Source organism: Bemisia tabaci, chromosome 3, assembly GCF_918797505.1.
Source record: "Bemisia tabaci chromosome 3, PGI_BMITA_v3".
In the NCBI taxonomy this organism is placed as follows: domain Eukaryota; kingdom Metazoa; phylum Arthropoda; class Insecta; order Hemiptera; family Aleyrodidae; genus Bemisia; species Bemisia tabaci.
The window spans coordinates 23,772,612-23,791,567 of NC_092795.1; the positions used below are offsets into that span (position 1 = coordinate 23,772,612).

General features: G+C 40.3%; 1 protein-coding gene and 1 pseudogene across 2 annotated transcripts in view; both read left to right on the forward strand.

The window, feature by feature from the left end:
- The window catches only part of LOC109031015 (neuroligin-4, X-linked), a 649,145-nt gene that overhangs the window by 506,296 nt on the left and 123,893 nt on the right, over positions 1 to 18,956 (forward strand). The gene's annotated exons all lie outside the window — the stretch shown is intronic.
- On the forward strand, positions 8,600 to 11,744 carry LOC140224138 (cytochrome c oxidase subunit 1-like; annotated as a pseudogene).

Consider the following 18,956-nt stretch of genomic DNA (forward strand, 5'->3'; position numbering starts at 1 on the left):
GTTTATCGATCTTTTTCCATAGGTTTAAATGGCAGATCATTCGATACGTCGCAAAGCACGCCACGCCACTGTCTGGAACGCAGAGAATTATTTGGACCTAAGTGAAATGAAAAGCGTGAAAAATTGGAAATTTCAATGAAATATCTCATTAATGTCACAAAGCTATGCAACATATGAGAAATATGACAAACCTCTTTTTAAGTTTCGATCTTGATGTGACTTGGTCTGATATCGCTTAAGTATATTTGGTCCTCGTGGACTCCTGGACAACTCTTTTTATTTTGACAGAAATTTTGAAATTTTAGCAAATTCTATCATCTTACGGGTGAATTGTTTTGTAATTAAAAAAAGTATCCCCGTAATTTATTTTCCAGGTTAACTGATTCTACTTCCCGTTAATTTATCGTTAAAAACAAGTCGCACGACCGTAGCAATATTGCAATGCTCCTGGTTTTTTTTTGCAAAGTGGAGTCCAATTATTGTAATGTCGTTGGAAATTTAACTGCTGCATTTCCTTGTTCGCTAACTTGAAAGCATCCATCCTTGCGGAAAAATATATGCGACCGAAGTTTGGACGTGTAACGTGTGTCTTCCGGAAGCATATTAACAACTTTTGAATAAAAGTATTGCAGCTCGCGATGACGAGGGAAAGAACAAACTATAAAGTGACGGGTTGCGAGAGGTTGGATATCACCTCGATAGATAGTGTATAAGTACCCTTTTTGACCACCCCAATACGTTACGCTACATCTCGGGTCGAAATTGAATTATATTCAAACTTGTCACTTCCTGACTAAGTTATGAAGAACCGTGCAAATTTATTTAGCCAAACTTTTTCTAATCTCGCTTGCTCTCCACCACAAAGTGCGGAGTCATGAATTTCAGAGTATCAGTCAGTTGCGAAATTTTATGAAAAAATAAAAATAAAACGATGAGTCACATATTTGTGGCTTCGAGGGAGAAAAATTATTTTTAAAGTTTGAGGGTTTCCCAGAAAAAACTTTAATATCCTCCAGTATAATCTAAAATTATGGCCAGTGGTAACGTATTTATAAAAACCTCATATTTTCTCAATTACTAACCCGAAATTAGGAAAATATCCTTCGACCACAAAAATCATACATACGTGCTTTAATGAGTATGGGAAGTTTTTGCGGATGAACAAAGTTAGGGGTAGAAATTTGATTCAAGGAGGTATTCCTTAGTGATCAAAATGCACGTAACGAAATCAAATCCAACTATCAGTTGGACTACAGTTTTCAAACGAGGAACAACTATTTCAGGTTCACCCATAAAGGCTCATCTCTGCATTCGGAATGTAATGGCACATAGGTTGTTCCTAAAATGAGCCTACACGGAGAAAAAAAAACTTAGTGCGTGGGACCCGAAGTTGAGGTCATATGGATCTCTGAAGTTTTCGCATCACGTATCTAAAAACTTGAAGTCCAGCCGCCGAAGTTCGGGTCAGACATCTGAAGTACTTCGATATGTACCGAAGGGTTCGGGTCACACATCTGAAGTACTCCGGTACATACCGAAGTGCCTCGATGTCTGACCCGAACTTCGGTAGCTCGACCTCAAATTTTCGGATGCGTGATCAGAAAACTTCAGAGATCCACATGACCTCAACTTCGGGTCCCACGCTGGAAGTTTTTTCTCCGTGAGGTTCTCCCATAAAAGCTCATCTCTGCATACGGAATGTAATGGCACATAGGTTGTTCCTAAAATGAGCCTGGAATATTAACTGCAAAATGTAGTCCATTTAATCCACGCTAATACCGGGAGGAGCGCAAAATTATGCGAAAAAAAATTCTCTACCCGGAAGTTGTACGGCTGATGACGTAATTTGGAAGCCCCGTCGACATCTTCCCACGAACGTAAAAATAATTAATCCTCAGCGCTTATATTTTACGGCAGGATTCTTCCCCGATAAAGTTGTCGTTTTTTACGGGGCTCTTCCCGCTTGTTTTTTCCTTTTTTGTGTGCTTATTACGTCATATCGTTTGACCGCGGATAAATCATTCCAACGGCGGTGCGCCCATCCGTTGAGTTTTATGACCATCGTTCCGCTAATTACGACCATCGTAACGGGCGCTCTTTTAACGCCACGGTGCTTTCATGAAGTTCCTTTTAATCCCCGGGCTCCATTCGACACCCTCGGCCCCGGACCGTGTTCTCGGGTTTAAGGAACAGTTAGAAAGAATACTCTGAGAAATTTCTGGGTGAATTCTCGAGTGCATATCACTCTGGAGTCCATTTGGAATGTATTCTGCCCATTGAATGTATATAGTCTATTATGTCTGGCTAATTTTAGAAATAACATGTCGTCACCTTCCGGTCATTGTATCACAAGCGCCATGTGACGTTTAATAATTTCCGCCACCATTTTATTTTTTTACAAAGAAATTGTTCGACTAAGCTGTCCTGAAATTTCACTGAATTTTCTTTGTGCTGCCGATAAAATTCAGTGAAATTTCAAACAGATTTAAGCAAAAATTTCTTTGCAAAAAAAATTGAATGACGGCGGAAATTTTTAAACGTCGCATGGCGCTTGAACTTTGGCTGGGAGATCACAATATGTAGCTTTCTTGTACAGGTACGTGTTTTTATGGACGTACCAGAAAAAGTATTTTCTTATTTTCAAGGGTGGTCTTCTATTTTGCCCTCAGAAAACCCGAACTTTATAAATGAGGAGTGAATTTTGTTCCGAAAGAGCGGAATAATTGATCTGATAATTTTTTGCACCATAGTCAATAATATGTATACTCTATAAATTAAAATCACAAGAGTTAAGCGTAACGCATAACACCTGGGGCGCGAAGCACTTCAGGGTTTAGACCGCGAAGTAGTTAGGTAGTGTAGCCCCCAGTTTATAAAAATGCGTTAAACACATATAAAGGTGTTTCTTCATTCAACTTTTTCCTGTTCCAGCTGAGTGAAAAAAAACAATGTTGCAACTTCCTCGTAATTACTTTTTTCTGTCATTTGCAAGACATTAAAACCACAAACCTTTAACTTATTGCTGTATCAAGTGGAACATTATAGCCAATAATTCTTTCTATCATTTTTGACTGTGTGAGGGCGGTTGAACATCTTGCTTTTGATCTGATATAGCCAGGGAAACCCAAGTTTTACTTAGCTGGGAACCGTATCTGTAAATTCTGTAATCGTTCCTTAAACACCACGAGTCCAAGACGCGACACCTCAACGCGCATTGATGACGGCGCAGAGATATAACTATTCGTGCTTGATGGATGTCCGTGTTGCGTCTGCAGAATTGAAGGCGCCCTGGCGCGAGGCGTGAGCTCGCGATGCTTCGCTCTTTGTTGCCAGCGAGGTGTCGCTCAGATACAAAACTCGGAATATATTTTTTTCCGTCTTTTGAATTCTGTAATGGTAGATCATTCTAATCCCTTTCAAGGATCCATTTCCACACTGCAGAACTTTACTCAAGGTTGGCAAAAATTGTCCGTTTGATTTATGCTATTTTATGCGTTGCTGAAACCTCCCTTAATCCCAGTGTAAAACAAATGAGGGCTCCGAAGGGAAGGAACTAGTTTAAGGAATGACAATAAATACGACCCTGACTGCTTACGTACGATCTTTTTTTCTAAGCAACAGCGAAGGAACTCGATGCCTGCTGGCTGGATATTCACCCTTAGTCGATAGAAAGTGCAAGGTTCTCGTCGTTTATATTCCACTCATTGGTCACGTTTATCCCCTGGGAACTCAGGAGTTAGCTAGCGAGAATTGGCGAATCGGGAGCTTGTCCAGCCCACCCCTGATAAAATCCAATTGCTCCTGGAATCCGATAAAATGAAGCTTTCATGAGGTGAGGATTGATATATTTTGACTACTCGACGCTAATACTGAATCCAAAATCGCTTAAATGGAAAAGCACTATCGAGGATTAATATTTTTACCAGGACGAGTATTATTATTGAAAATTCAGTATTTTCCGTCAAAATTTACGTATCAAGTTGTGCAGGTTATGATCGTCAAAAGTTGGCAATAACTACTTTCCTATTCAAAGTCACCTCTATTTTAAAGCGCTTGCAACCTGTATTAAACCAGGTGTTTACACTTTTCTCATAAAGGTGCTATGATTGTAATTTCACAACTAAGATTGTACCAAAAAAGTAAACATAATCCGCCAAAACCTTAAAATTAATCAGTTTTGTTAAGTATGATACTATTGTGATCCCATCCAGTTTTTAGGAGTTTCTCTTGTTTGAAAATCTGGCATGAATGGCCAGCTGCTCTAAGCTGCTCGAAGCGCTTCGAACGTAAGTGCAGTAGTGGGACCGTTTTAAAAACGACTTCTTCTTTATCATATTTCCTACCGATTCTGCATTTTAGCTCTTTGATCTTTGAGTGCAGAGCTTAAGCGCATACGTTTTCCTCAAAGTGAGTCTCTTTAGCGCAATTCACAAACTGCAAAATGTCAACTTTAAGGTTAACACACAGCGCAACTTTTCCAATGAGATATTGATATCGAAACTACGATACCGCATATCTCAGTTTACGCTGTTGTAAATTTCCTACTGCGTTCCACGATTTTAGAATTGCAAATTACTATTGCGTCAAATCCGTGTGTGATTTGTTTTTATCTCTGTGAAGAATATGTTTTTAAAATATTGTACAAAAATATGCCAAAATACTCCTGCCCAAAAATGAATTCGTTGTGGCAAATTTGAAACAATCATGTCCATTTTTTGGTGATAACGTCGTGGAAAGGTAACGTACCTATCCACGCATAAAGAGACCCCAGTGCTCGAAAACTTAGAATGGACGTTTTAATGTTTGCGTACAGAGAAGTGCTTCATGTGCGTTTTGGTAAAAAAAAAAAAAACGACCCATTATACCAAACTTGAATTAGGGTGTTTTGAAGTTTGTGGTTCAGACAATATACTTATGAGGAAAAGCTTTTGAAAGTTTTAGTGTGGAATGTGTTGGAATCAAGATTTTCGAAAAGTAACGTAATTACGGCTGAAAATTAGCTCAAAAATGAACTTAACCGATTGCATCTATTTTTTTCACAAAAAGAAACAGTTTGCATCAGAGACGTTAAGAAAGACGTTTCCTAATCTACCCAGCGTTAGCATCGCACACTAACTGCATTTTGCGTCCAAACCCTAGACCGGTAAATTCAATGTCGAACTCTGAAAAGGTTAGGAAGCGTTCTTTGACTTATACCCGTCTTAAGTTTCCGTTGCGATCTCTTTTTTCAAGTGTATGGTACTATAAATGGGTATGGGTATGGTGTATTGCATTAAGATCTCTAATTCCGCCTCTTTTACGCATTACATCACTTGACAGAGGCCGTCTTCTTGGGGAAAAATTTTTCTCCGTGTTATGTGAATATCTCTGTTTGCGACGTTGCAGGCTTCCAAAAACTTTGGAAAACTAACTGATATAATTGTTTTAAAAACTTTCCTTGATTTTTCTTCTCGATTGGCAGGATATTCTGTAAACACATCAAGCCGCAAAGTTAGCTTGTCTCTGTTCGAAAAATAAAATGAGAGTGGAAATTTTGAAAAACTTTATAGAGATACGAGGTTTCGAACTGTAGTCGTCGGTATCTATGTTCGTGCATCTCTTGTCTAGGTTCATCTTAATATGCGTCTGCAACAGTTATTCGCGATTAAAAGCGGGATCATTTGGCAAGGCTGAGGGTGCTTTTATCGTTCGTTTGTCGGAGCCTCAGATCCCGTAACATTCCAGTTCTTGTGCATTTAAATAATTCAGTAAGATGCGAGTGAATTCGCGTCTAGTCGTTCGGGGCCGGGGTCTTACAAATACAACGCTGAATAATGCTCTCTTAGAGTTCTCCAGTTATTTCGCCCATCGTCCTACTTCCGCGAGATTTTTCGCATTCCTTATCTCTCCGTGTTTTTCCATCATCCATCCAGGAATTTTATGCCTGTCTGATTTTGGTTTAATTCGGTGTTGCGCCGAAGGGTCCAAAAATCAAGGCAATTGCAACACGTCATATTCCTTTATCTCAATCACAAAGTTTCGGAATGGAGCAATTGCATTGGACTTTTGTGTATATATTGACGGTGTAAGTCGACGGTTATAAGAATCTTTGTCCAATGTTTTTGTTTCCAATTTGTTTTGGTCCATTTTACATTTTTGTCCAGTGGTTAGTTTGGTCCAAAAGAAAATTTGTCCTACCTCTTTTAGTCCTCTTTATTACTTTGACCCATCTTTATGTGTCCAATAATTCCTGAAACCAAGTCGGCAATCCTATAACTCGGTTTTTGACGTCACAGACTTCCTGTTATACTTTATTTTTTAAACGGAGAACTACTCAACGGCTAGTCTTTAAAACTACCGTGATCATTTTTCTTTGCGAGAGGAAAATTCTGCAAAAACTTCAAGGAATGGTGTCAATTTGTTCTCCTTTAACAAAATAACATAGAGGTGGAGATTTTCAGACACCGCAAACGAGGTATGTTACGCCGTCGATTTTCTTCATAATCCAGAGTAAAATCACAAAAAGTGTCAAGCCGTTAAGTATCTAACCGAGGTCAGCCTAACATAAAGGTTTCCTAATTTTTTTCTTGATGTTTATTTTTAAATCGAAAACGAAGCAACATTCTGCTTTGAACTTTTGTGAATCTATTCTCCATAAACCAGATTGAAATCCTAGAAAGTTTAAAGGCGTTCATGTAGTGTACGTACCAAGGGATAACGCCGTATGAGCCTTTAAATATTGCCAGATTTCCCTCACTGAAAAACGAATTTACTGGAAAAGTGTTGAATATTTTTCTTTCAATTTTCAGATAATTCCATTCGCAATTCGATCCAAAATATCTCAAAATTTCAACGAAAAATATTAATAACTTTCCCCAAAAATACATACGGAATATTGGCAACTCTCGAATGTTCCCACGGCGTTTCTCCTTGCACGGCAGTATAGTTCGCTGTCAAAGAAATAAAACACGAAGCAACGTCGATGCAGTTAGAATATTCCTGGTCACATTTTACGTATCATGTTGGCAATACTGCGGGTGTCGGGGAGTTCCACCCCTATCCCTAGACTCTCCGCGGCGGCCGGCTATTTTCATTCGCAATTCGATCTAAAATATCTCAAAATTTCAACGGAAAATATGAATAACTTTCCCCAAAAATACATTTTTCACCCACGTAAAATTGGCAACTCTCGAATGTTCCCACGACATTTCTCCTTAGCACGGCAGTATAGTTCACCGTCAAAGAAATAAAACCCAAAGCAACGTCGATTGCAGTAGACTGTTCCTGGTCACATTTTACGTATCATGTTGGCAATGCTGCGGGTGTCGGGGCGTTCCACCCCTTCCCCCCCCCCTTTCACCCCCTTTCCTCCCGCTCTCCGTGGCGGCCGGCCGGCCGGCCACTTTCCCAAAATCGCGAAATTGAGAAGTCCGGCGTAGGGTGTAATTTATGCATGAGTTATCATTTATCAAAGTCAGCTCACCATCCGCCGAGGAAGAGGGGGGTCGCGGGACCGCCGAGCAAAGGGAGCGGATCCCCCCGGCGAACAAAACAGCGGATCCGCTCGGCGTCGACTTTGGGGAGTCACGCGGTTTTAACACGAAAGCGTCGGGGCGGAGCGTGAGAGACGTGTCGTTTTTATTCCATCCGTGCGCCCTCTCCGCCGGCCCCTGACGCTGACTCCCCATCGCCAAGATTACGCGCGCAGAATTTTTCGGCCCCTCGAATGAGAACGAGTCCAGGGGCTTAAAATTGTTGAAAATTCGAAGCGGTCCGCGTTGAAGTAAGCCCCAACTCGGCACTCGGCACTTGTGAAAGCGTGGGAGGCGGTATTCTGAGAGGAGCCCTCCGTTTGCGTGGTGCCGTTGGTAGGGAGATCATTTATTTCGCTATTCATCGCTCTCTGAGGTATTTGTTTGGAAATGAGCGACGAGGACTGGCCGGTTTCCTGGAGTACTCGAAGGGTTTAAATTTATTGGTATTGATATTTTGCATAACCGTATTTTCTTCCTTTTTTTCGACACAGGCAGAAATTTTAGAGCGAACAGCCTGAGCTCGGTCTGAGGTGGGAACACTTTTTAGGAATACAACTTAGGGGCCGTTCCAAAATACTTTTCGGAGTGAAATTGATTCTGGTTATCCCTTATATAGAGATTTTTATCATGGTACAAGTGTTTTAATAATAGAAAATGTCACTCTTTGACGTTGCAGAGCGGTCAACTTTCTCTTTTTCAAATCTATACTTTCTTTTGACTTCTCAATAGAAGAAAAATGTGAAACATACAATCGACTCAGCTCATTATGCACTTTTACACGAAGAAGTAAAAATGTTTCATTTATTTTTAAGAAACGATTCATTAGCGATACTCTGAGACTTTTACAAGTATAATCCAGAATGACATAATAAATAAAGATAAGTATAGCTTGCAGGTAGAGTGAATCTTATCATCCGACGAGAGTTTACAGTCTTATCCTCGCTAAATAAGGGGTACTTGTGTGTAGACACAAGTGCCCCTTATTTTCTCCTTACTCCCCGTTCCTTCCAATACTCATGGCTGGAAGTTTCCGTATCGTCGGGACCCAGCTTTGGCCTTTGTGCCTCTGGGTAAAATGTAACAAGATGAGAGAAGTTATGAGACGAACGCAGGTAGCCGAGAGTCCACAATTCCAGAACTTTATGAACACATTTGCTGGACTGCTCTGGTAAATAAAAAATTTTATCTTCGCACAGAGAGCTGAGAAAAGACAACAGACAATTTTTTTTCCGAGCCTTAGTTTTTCCTTGTTTCGAATGAGAATATCTCATGTTTAGAATATCATACTCGCAAAATTAGGAAAACAAACATATAATTACATTATTACGAAGTGCGCGACGATTTGACTGAAACAGCCCATTAATAGTGCAATGCACGAAGATGCACTGAGCACTAATCACTATGTTCATTGTTGAATTGACTCAGACGTATGAACACATGAAAGAACATCTCCCTCAAATATTGATGCGTAAAATTTTCAAACGTCATAAAAAAAAATTCTTCCAAGGCAGAATCTGTTTCTTATTTTTCAAAAACTTTTATAAGTGTGCAATAATGTAAGTTACTGCAGTAATGATTTTGTAGTGTTTCTTTCCGAAGCACCGGTCTCCGGCTCTAAAATTAAGGAAACTACTTTTATTTCAATCGAGCCTTGCGCCGCGTCAATTTGACCCCTGTTTGACGAACAAGGGAACGAATCATACGTATTGTACTCAGAGTGTCCACAGTCAGGGAAATGTCATGGAATTTAAAGAAGTTAGGGAAAAATTGGAAATGTCAAGGAAAATGGCGAAAATGTCAAGGAAAATTGTTACATCACCTTTTTTTGCTTTCTGGAATTCGTTTAACGTTTCGGAAACAAATTTTGCCTAAAAAATCTTTGTAATTATGTCTTTTTAACCATCTTGAATATCTTCAAATGTCAGGGAATTCCATCAAAATTTGTCAGGGAAATCAGGAAAATGTCAGGAAATGATCTATCAAATTAGATTTTTTTTTCATCCATACGGTACGTCTTTTCGTGGAAACTTATCCATCGTAAACCCAAAAATTCCTATAAATCGTCGAAATTTACAACCCTTTTACGTTAAGGAAAAAATCTCCAGATTTATTAGCGATTCGGCAACTCCTGAATTGAGGGACCAAATCGGTCATGCGGGAGCTTTTCATGCGCCTAACCTAGACTAGTGCACGACGAGCCTTGGCCAAGGAGTGATTAAGTGAGTTAAGAGTAGATTTTCATCCCCGCCAGTGTAATTTCATTACGTTTCGCTCGCTTTTCGGCCCTTCTCTCATAGCTCAGGGCTCTTTGCTGTAGAGTCGAGTTCGTAGAAGGAAGTACAGGTTTCCTCCGATCAGGAGCCTGCATATAGAAATCGTAAAAAAAAACCAGGAAAATAAAATACCTTTTAAAACAAAACTTCTAGATAATTTAGGATAGCTTCAAACAGATAAAATTAAAAACTTTGCTCCAACACAGTATGCTGCCATGCCAAGGAAGAACGCCTTATGAACCTTCATTCGTTGCCAAATTTCCTTTGAAAAAACACGAATTTCCTGGTAAACCTATGAATATTTTTCTCCCAATTTTTCGGATAATTTTGGTCGCAATTTCACCTAATGATTCTGAAAATTGAAAGCAAAAATATTCATAACTTTCCCAAAAAATGAACAGTTTATCGAAGGAAATTTGGCAACTCTTGAATGTTCATACGGCATTCTTCCTTAGCACGGCATTATGGAAGTAGAGCGAGGGAAACGACGCGCGTTGTTGACGGCGCAGAGATACAACTATTCGTACTTGATGGATGTCCGTGTTGCATCTGCAAAATTGAAGGCGCGATGGCGCGCGGCGTGAACTCGTTGTGCTCCGCTCTATCCTGCCAATATGGTGTCGTTTAGATTCGGGAGATTAGTCGAAACACGAGACTCGAGAACGTCTCTTTTCTCTTGTTTTCGGCTGTGTTGACTTTCGATTTTTTCTTTGTTTTTTCGAATTTAATTTCTAATTATTCTTCAAAGTGTGATTTTACACTTTTACCTATAGCTCCATAAACAAACCGTTCAACAACTGAAAAATCGTGTTATAAACTACGCAAATTGTGCTCTCAGGAGTGGATTTAAAATTTTTTTAATGTGCCATGATTTTTATGCGATTCTACTTGTACAAGTTTATTTATTTGGCTGTATCTCTCGCTTGCAACAAACCTATTTGACCCGACTCGGACATCTACGGGTAAATAAACCCGAATCGTTCTTCCAATCGTTCTTCGTTCTCGAGATTCTTAATAATAAAATCAAGAAAATAGGAAATCAGTTAAGATTCAAATTAAAGAAAAATCTATGAGGATCATAAATCTCGAAAAGCCTAGAGATCATAAAAGTAGAAAAATATTATATTAGCCAAACTAATTTTATTTTTCATGCTAACCTAACCTAACTCGAGGAGAGGTAGAATAATATATATATTAATCATTAGCAATAGAGAAGGAGAGGTAGAATAATATATACATAAAGTAATATAGTTATTAATATTTAAGTGCTGACATAAACAGCACTTAAATATCACTAGCACTAGGGAATCAACGATAGGATATTATTTAGTTCAAGTGATTTTTTCTTTAGTCATACTTAGCAATAGAGAAGGAGAGGTAGAATAATATATATATTAATCATTAGCAATAGAGAAGGAGAGGTAGAATAATATATACATAAAGTAATATAGTTATTAATATTTTTGTTTTTTCTTTGCACATTGCAGGTGTTTCATCAATTCTAGGTTCAGTCAACTTTATTGTTACTATTTTTAATATACGGACTCTTGGTATAAACTTTGAATATCTAAGGCTATTTGTTTGATCAGTATTAATTACAGTATTTTTATTACTGATTTCTCTTCCTGTTCTTGCAGGGGCGATTACAATATTGTTAATAGATCGAAATTTTAATAGATCTTTTTATGATCCTCTAGGAGGAGGTGATCCTATTTTATATCAGCACTTGTTCTGGTTTTTTGGTCATCCGGAAGTTTATGTTCTTATTTTACCAGGGTTTGGAATTGTTTCTCATTTAATTAGCAGCGAGGCTGGAAAATTAGAGGTATTTGGAAGGTTGGGCATAATTTATGCTATATTGACTATTGGTATCTTAGGGTTTATTGTTTGAGGTCATCATATATTTACAGTTGGAATAGTATACATACAGTGGAATGTATACATATATACATGTTGATGATAATTATTATTTTTAATGAATATCTTGCTGTTACTATTATCAAGATGATACAAGTTAAAGTGGTAATCTTGTTCAATGGGGTAATTATAATCATTTCTATAATAATTTCTTTTGAATAAAATCTTGATATAAAGGGCAGAGCATAAAGAACTATTCTTGCTACATCAAAAGCTACATTTGTTACTAAAAGATTGATTCTGGTTGAATATATTTTTCGTAGATCTTGTGTATTTCTATTAGAAATGTAAGTTCTTCTACATAAAAAGATAAGGGACTTAAAAGTAAAGGGGGGGACGAAAATACTCCTCAAACTTATCGGCCTACACGTGAGCCATTCTGTGTCCTAACACAGTCGAAACCCTATTTCTGCATGTATCGTTCTTTGAGAGAAAGTCAGCAGGTCGCAGTAAAGGGGCCTCAGGGTCGAACCTCGTTCTTAGAGTGCGAAGTTCAAAAGTTTCCTCGCTCCAGAAAACTTGACTCGTTCTCGCAGATTTCGCTAAGCGCTTCCTGCCGTTGAAAAAACATCATTACGCTCATAACCTCGCTGCTCCGACGCAAGGGCGTATCTTGAAATCCACGTGAGCCTTGTGATCCGTTTAACTCAATGCTTTACAGGGCTCATGTAGGAAGAGAGATACGCCCTTACGTTAGAGGCGCGACGCTAAGTAGACTGAGAAAACACGCCGCTGTCCTCGGCCGGGTATATCGCAAGTCGAACCAACAACAATTCGCAACTGCAATAAGCCCCTAGACTCGCAAAACACACACACGCACACAATGCTCTGTGAACAAAGGCTTAAGCTGTTCATTTCGCGCGCGAAGCAAACATTGCGAGCACATACTCGCCGAATGCGAATTAATTTTTGGGTCAAGTTTGAAGAGGAGTCGCTCCTAAGAAATCCGCACACCATGCGAGAGTGTTGCATTTGTTTCAGACTCTCTGGTTGGTTGAAAGGTGAGTGATGCGATGTTCCGATGAGAAGCGGCAGCGCTGCTCTGAGGCAGCACCTCGCAAAACGTTTGTTTGCTGAACCAATCGGTGAAACAAACTGCAGGCAAGATAAATGTTTATCCAGCTCCGAGATTCTTAGCTCCTTATGAGCGAGGGTACGTCATCGACGTACAGTCGTGTGTGGCGTTTTGCCTAACGGACGATATGGCAGGGGAAGGGCTGAGTAATTAGGATCAGTACATCCGGACTGCCGCAATTTCAAAATTATGAAGTTGTTTGTCCATGAACATGTTGATACCGTGAAACCGGGCATTTAAGATGGATGATGAAATTTGCATCTTAGAGCATGTTTCAAATGTTTCTCTTTGAAATGTTCAGTTACTTTAGAGTAATTATAGCGTAGAATTGAGAATTTGTAGGTGTCTAAAATTTGAGGAATTTCGTCTTTAAGTGGAAAGTACGAAGTGAACTGAACACGAGGATAACCTTGGTTCCCTAATAATTGAACAATTATTTAAGGAGCTAGGGCATAATGATCTAATATGTTAAAATACATGTGTTCAAATGAGTAATGCCGCCGGATGACGTCACATGCAAGGCGGTGCATTTTCTTCCATTCACTTTTAAAGACGTTTATATACTACTTCCCATATCAGAAGAAAGTTATTAAGAAATTGCAAAATCAGCTCCTTAAGCACTCCTAGATGAAGCGCCAAAAAATTCACATGCAAATTCTCCAGTTTCCAAATGCGTGAAAAACTGACGCATTAATTACTCAGAAAATGTTACTTTTATTTAGAGAGACTTGGCAACGTCCACGTGTTCATAGGGTGTTTTTTCTTTGATCTGTTAGTCTATAACCGTCATAGAAACGATAAACGGAATGCAGGGGACAAGGGAAAAGATTACGCATTAATTTTACTCAGAAAACTGTATTTTTATTTAGAGAGACTTGGCAACGTCCAAGTGTTCATAGGGTGTTTTTCCTTTGCTCTTTTAGTTTATAACCACCGTAGAGACGATAAACGGAATACAGGGGACAAGGGAAAAGCTTACGCATTAATTGGACGTATTTCTACCAAACAGACCTATGTGGCGATGAGAAATGTGGGGTGTGCTCTATAAATCTGCATAAGAAGCAATGTAAAAGTGGGCGTGGTTCCTTTTGAAGAATTGGAAAAGCGGGATATTGCATTCTATCAAACAGACCTAAGTGCAGCTGAGTGCGGAACTCATGAGCCGCGGCATGGCAAGAGAGCGTTGTGGACAGGGCTCACGAGTTAAAGCGCCCCGACGACGATGGCCGCGCTGCCGCGCCCTCGAGCTTACCTTCGTTCGTTGCCACTGACGTCACTGGCGCTTTATTATTCTCATCACTCTTACGGCCAGAGACTAACGAGCACGACCCATATTTCTCACTTCCACATAGGTCTGTTTCGTAGAAGTACGTCCAATTACTCAGAAAACTGTATTTTTATTTCGAGAGACTTGGCAACGTCCACGTATTCATAGGGTGTTTTTACCTTGCTCTGTTAGTTTATAACCGCCATAGAGACGATAAACGGAGTGCAAGGGACGAGGCCGGAGGGCGGGGGCGGAGGGAGCCGGGATCATGGAAGATGCAGCATGAGTGCAAGCAATCCATCGAATCGACGGCTATTAAATATTTACTCAGTATTAATATTCAATTTCTTCTGGGCGCCCCGATAAACATGCGGATTCGAGACGGATTTGAGTGCGGGCCCGTGAATCAGCGTGATTGGCAAACACGCGACTTTGTCGTTCCCGCTCCCGCTTGCATGAATCAGCCGGTGAGCTATGCTCCCGTGCTAAGGAAAAACGTCGTATGAACATTCGAATGTTGCCAAATTTCCTCTCAGAAAAGATCTATTTTTGAAGAAAGTTGTGAATATTTTTCCTTGAAATTTTCAGAAACTTCAGGTGAAATTGGAAGCAACATTATCTGAAAAATTTGAAGAAAAACATTCATAAGTTTACCAGGAAAGTTGTGTTTTATCAAAGAAAATTTGGCAACGTCTGATGGCTCATACGGCGTTCTTCCTCAGCACGGCAGTATGCACCCGTGCTAAGAAAAAACGCCGTATGACCCTTAGGCATTGCCAAATGCCATTTGATAAAACACGACTTTCCTGGTGAACTTATGAATATTTTCCTTCCAATTTTTCAGGTAATTTGTCTCGCAGTTTCATCTAAAGATCCTGAAAATTCCGAGGAAAAATATTCATAACTTGCATCAAAAATAAACATTTTTGTCGATGGAAATTTGGCTACTTTTGAATGTACATACGGTGTTTTCCCTGAGCACGGCAGTATGCCCCCTACCCCACCCCCGCCCGCGTCGGACACCAAATGAGTTTTCCGATGATTCCCAGTTTTCCAAAATCAACTGCACTCCTGCGCATTTGTCCGTGCTCGTGCTGCCGGCTGATAATTGGACGTTTTTCTATCAAACGAAACTATGTGCATTAAGACATGGTGTTGGGGAACGCAATGTTCGTTCCGTCCTGCGGACTGATTATTGAAATTGATAGACAAAGCGATAGACAAAGAAGACATAGAGAGTAAGAAGCGATCCTATTGGTGGAAACGGGTGGCTCTTATAGACTAAGGGAGAAAATGATGGACTAATTATCGGGTCTCTCGTGGGTTGCCGTTAGTTAGTCTATCACCTACGTCCTTTGTCCATTGCAACCACCCGTTTCCACCAATAGGATCCCTCCATATCCCTCTTGTCTTCTTTGTCTATAGCTTCGTCCACAAATTTCAACAATCAACCTGCTGTAGTCGCAATGTTTTTCCATGGCGCTTAGTTCCGTTTGACAGAAAGCGCTAACCGGATTCTAAAATCTTCAAAAGGAACTCAATTTGGCGCTTAGTTCCGTTTTCCGTTTAACAGAAATACGTCCAATTGCTCCCAAAGACTTGCTCTCTCATGAGAAACCTGATTTAAAAAAAAAAAAAACACACTTAAGAAAGGAGTAACAAAACCAAAGTTTGTCCCTGGTTTTTTTTTTTTCGTGCAAAACCCCGCGTGCCACCAATCCCCTTTCTATGTGGCAATATAAATGCGCTCTTTAGACGGTAATTTCACCTACCCCCACTTACAAGAGCACTCACCCGTTCCGCTACAGCACGGTGCTAAAATAAACGCTTCCTCTCCGAAGACGACAACGCAGTCTTAATTCTTACCTCGCGGCCGAATTATTCACCGCTAAAATACATTTATCCCGCTAAGCCACCACGAATTAATCAGCTCGCGATCTTCTCCTGAGTGCTCGCGCTGTTGCGGCCATGCATAAAAATTGAGCATTTCGTCCGCGGCATTGCCGGATGTCCGGAAATAATCACATTAATTTCCCCTCGAGTGCCGTCCATCAGTTGAACATATTTATGCTGTGAGGATTTGTTCGCGAATGAAATAAATTTAAAGAAACTTCATGCACATCAGATTTGCGAGCCTTTTAGCATGCTTTTGATTCTATTATTGGTGCTCGGTTTCTTTTAGTATAAATAGATCCAATTGAGTTAAACTAGACAAGAATGAACTTACACACTTTTTGAAAAATAACATCAGGTTAGAATAGTTCCGAACTCAAGAAGTTGTACATCTTTTCGAGTCAAAAACGATATTTTGCAAAATGAACAAAATACAGCTAGGATGACTTTCAATGGATCATGGTATAATGCTTAGTTCAAAGATTTGTTTTTGTCTCAAATTACGTAAATTAACTCACAAAAATTCATGATGTCACCCTCTATTGTACTGTTCTCCGCACTCTCAGTGACACATCGCATAACAATAGCAGAGACTCTAGTGAGGTTCTTTTGTACGTTATTTTGACGGAAAATCAAAGATTGCCTCTCATGTTATATTTGTTCAACAGAACCAACTAAAAATTCCGATCTTAAATTTATCAAATATATTAAATAAAATCTAGTGAGAATCATGAAAAATTTAAAAGCGTTATGAAGTTTTGACATCAGTTAAAAAATAAATGAAGAGTGGAAACAAGCTGTTCCCGCAATCACAAAACATGTGTTACTGTTTTCGTGAGAACTTGAAAAAAACACATTGGATCGAGAGTCCGGACTCTTGAAAACATTGATAAGAAAAAATACTCTTGATTCAATCGGATGTTTGCTTGAATCAAAACGAAATCCGTTTAAATTAAGAGGCTTGGTTCTTGATTTAAGCTAGATTCTGATTGAATGAAGAGTACTTTTTCTTGTCGATGTTTTTAAGAGTCTGGACTCTAGATCCAATGTGTTTTTTTTCCAGTGTGAAAAGGACTTGAGATGAAATGGAGAAGCCCTCAGCGCGGTGGTCGGTATGTAACACATATTAGCACCTACGAGACTGCATGAATACTTCACGCATTGCGTCAAACACAGTGCGATCAGCAGCGGTCGACATGAAACGCATAGCGCCTACAAGACTGCATGAATACTTCACGCATTGCGTTAAACACAGTGCGTTCAGCAGCGGTCGACGTGAAACGCATAGCGCCTGCAAGACTTTAGGAATACTTCACGCATTGCGCCAAACACTGTGCGATCAGCGCGGCGCGGCAGCGGAAGTTAAAATTAATAGACCATATTTATGTTTGTTCTTGCATATTTTTTACGTTCATTTCTTACAAATGGAAGACATTGTTCGCACGCACAGAGATAGGTTCGAAATCAGCTTAAATAATTAAGAGGCTTGGCTCTTGATTTAAGCTGGATTCTGATTGAATCAAGAGTACTTTTTCTTGTCGATGTTTTTGATAGTCTGGACACAGATCCAATGTGTTTTTTTTTTCCAGTGTTGCATCTCATCTCTTGCAACCTACCCTTTCAGTGTAAACTTGTCGACGCATTCTATGTATGTATGTATGAGCCGCTTTTACGGCGCGCTTGGGCGCTCTGCGACGCCTATTCTCAACAGGAATCTGTCATGGTAGAGATCCTCCGGAAGCTGGCATCTCTCCATCTCTTCACGGATACCCTCTACCCACCGTTTGGCTGGACGCCCTCTCCGTCGCCTACCTGGGGGGACCCACTCCAACACCTTCTTCGGCAACCTGGTATCGGCCATTCGCTGCACATGCCCATACCATACCAACTGCTTGGTCATGATATCGTGCACAATCGTCTTCTCAACGCCCATTATCTCTCGGACACGTTCATTCCTGACACGTTCTCTCCTCGAGATTCCAGCCGATCGTCGCCAGAAATCCATCTCGGTCGCCTTGAGCATTTCTTGGGTCCGCTTCTTCAACTGCCACACTTCACTGCCATAGGTGATAATAGGCTTGACAACCGAGTTATAAATTCTCTTCTTGTTGTCTTTGGAAATCCTTTGGTCCCAAAGGATCCCATTAAGCATGGCGATGGCTTTCCTTCCTAGAAGATTACGGTCCCGAATGGCCTGATCCAGCTTCCCATCCGAAGTCAGCTTCACCCCCAGGTACTTGTATTGTTCGCAACTTTCTATATGTTGACCATCCTCCAGGACTATGCTTTGCTGAGCACCTCCGACTGACATCTTTTTTGTCTTACGGACACTAACCTCGAGGCCCCATTTGCGGTACTCCTCCACCAACTTCCGGTCATATACTCTGCGTCATCGTGATCTTGACTTATGACTACCTGGTCGTCAGCAAAGCATAGCGTGAACAGTGTTTCTTGGTCATTCAGAGGGACGCCCATGCCGGCACACTTTCTTTTCCATTCCTTCAGAACGTGCTCTAGATATATCTTAAACAGCGTCGGTGACAGACAACATCCCTGCTTAAGCCCCTTGGTGACAAAAAAACCGTCTGAAAGCCTTCCTTGGCACTTAATTCTAGCAAAAGCCCCCCGATAAAACTGCTTGACTGCCCCAATAAGTCCCTTACTAAAACCAGTTTCTTCTAGGACTTCCCAAAGTTTCACAAGAGGAATACTATCATAAGCCTTTTCAATATCCAAAAACACTAAATGAAGCTCCTGGCCAACAATTCTCTTCTTTTCGGTAACTGGGTAACACAGAACAGATGATCAGCGGTAGACCGACCAGCCCTAAACCCTGCTTGCTCCTCCGCCTCGAACGGGGTCCACTCTTCTTCGATCTTCGCTTTCAACACTTTTCCATAAATTTTACTTATCGTTCCTGTTACCGCTAACCCTCTGTAGTTCCCACAGTCATCCTTCCTTCCTTTTTTGTGCGACGCTGTTATCCAGGCCTCTTTCCATTCTTTCGGGATGTCATC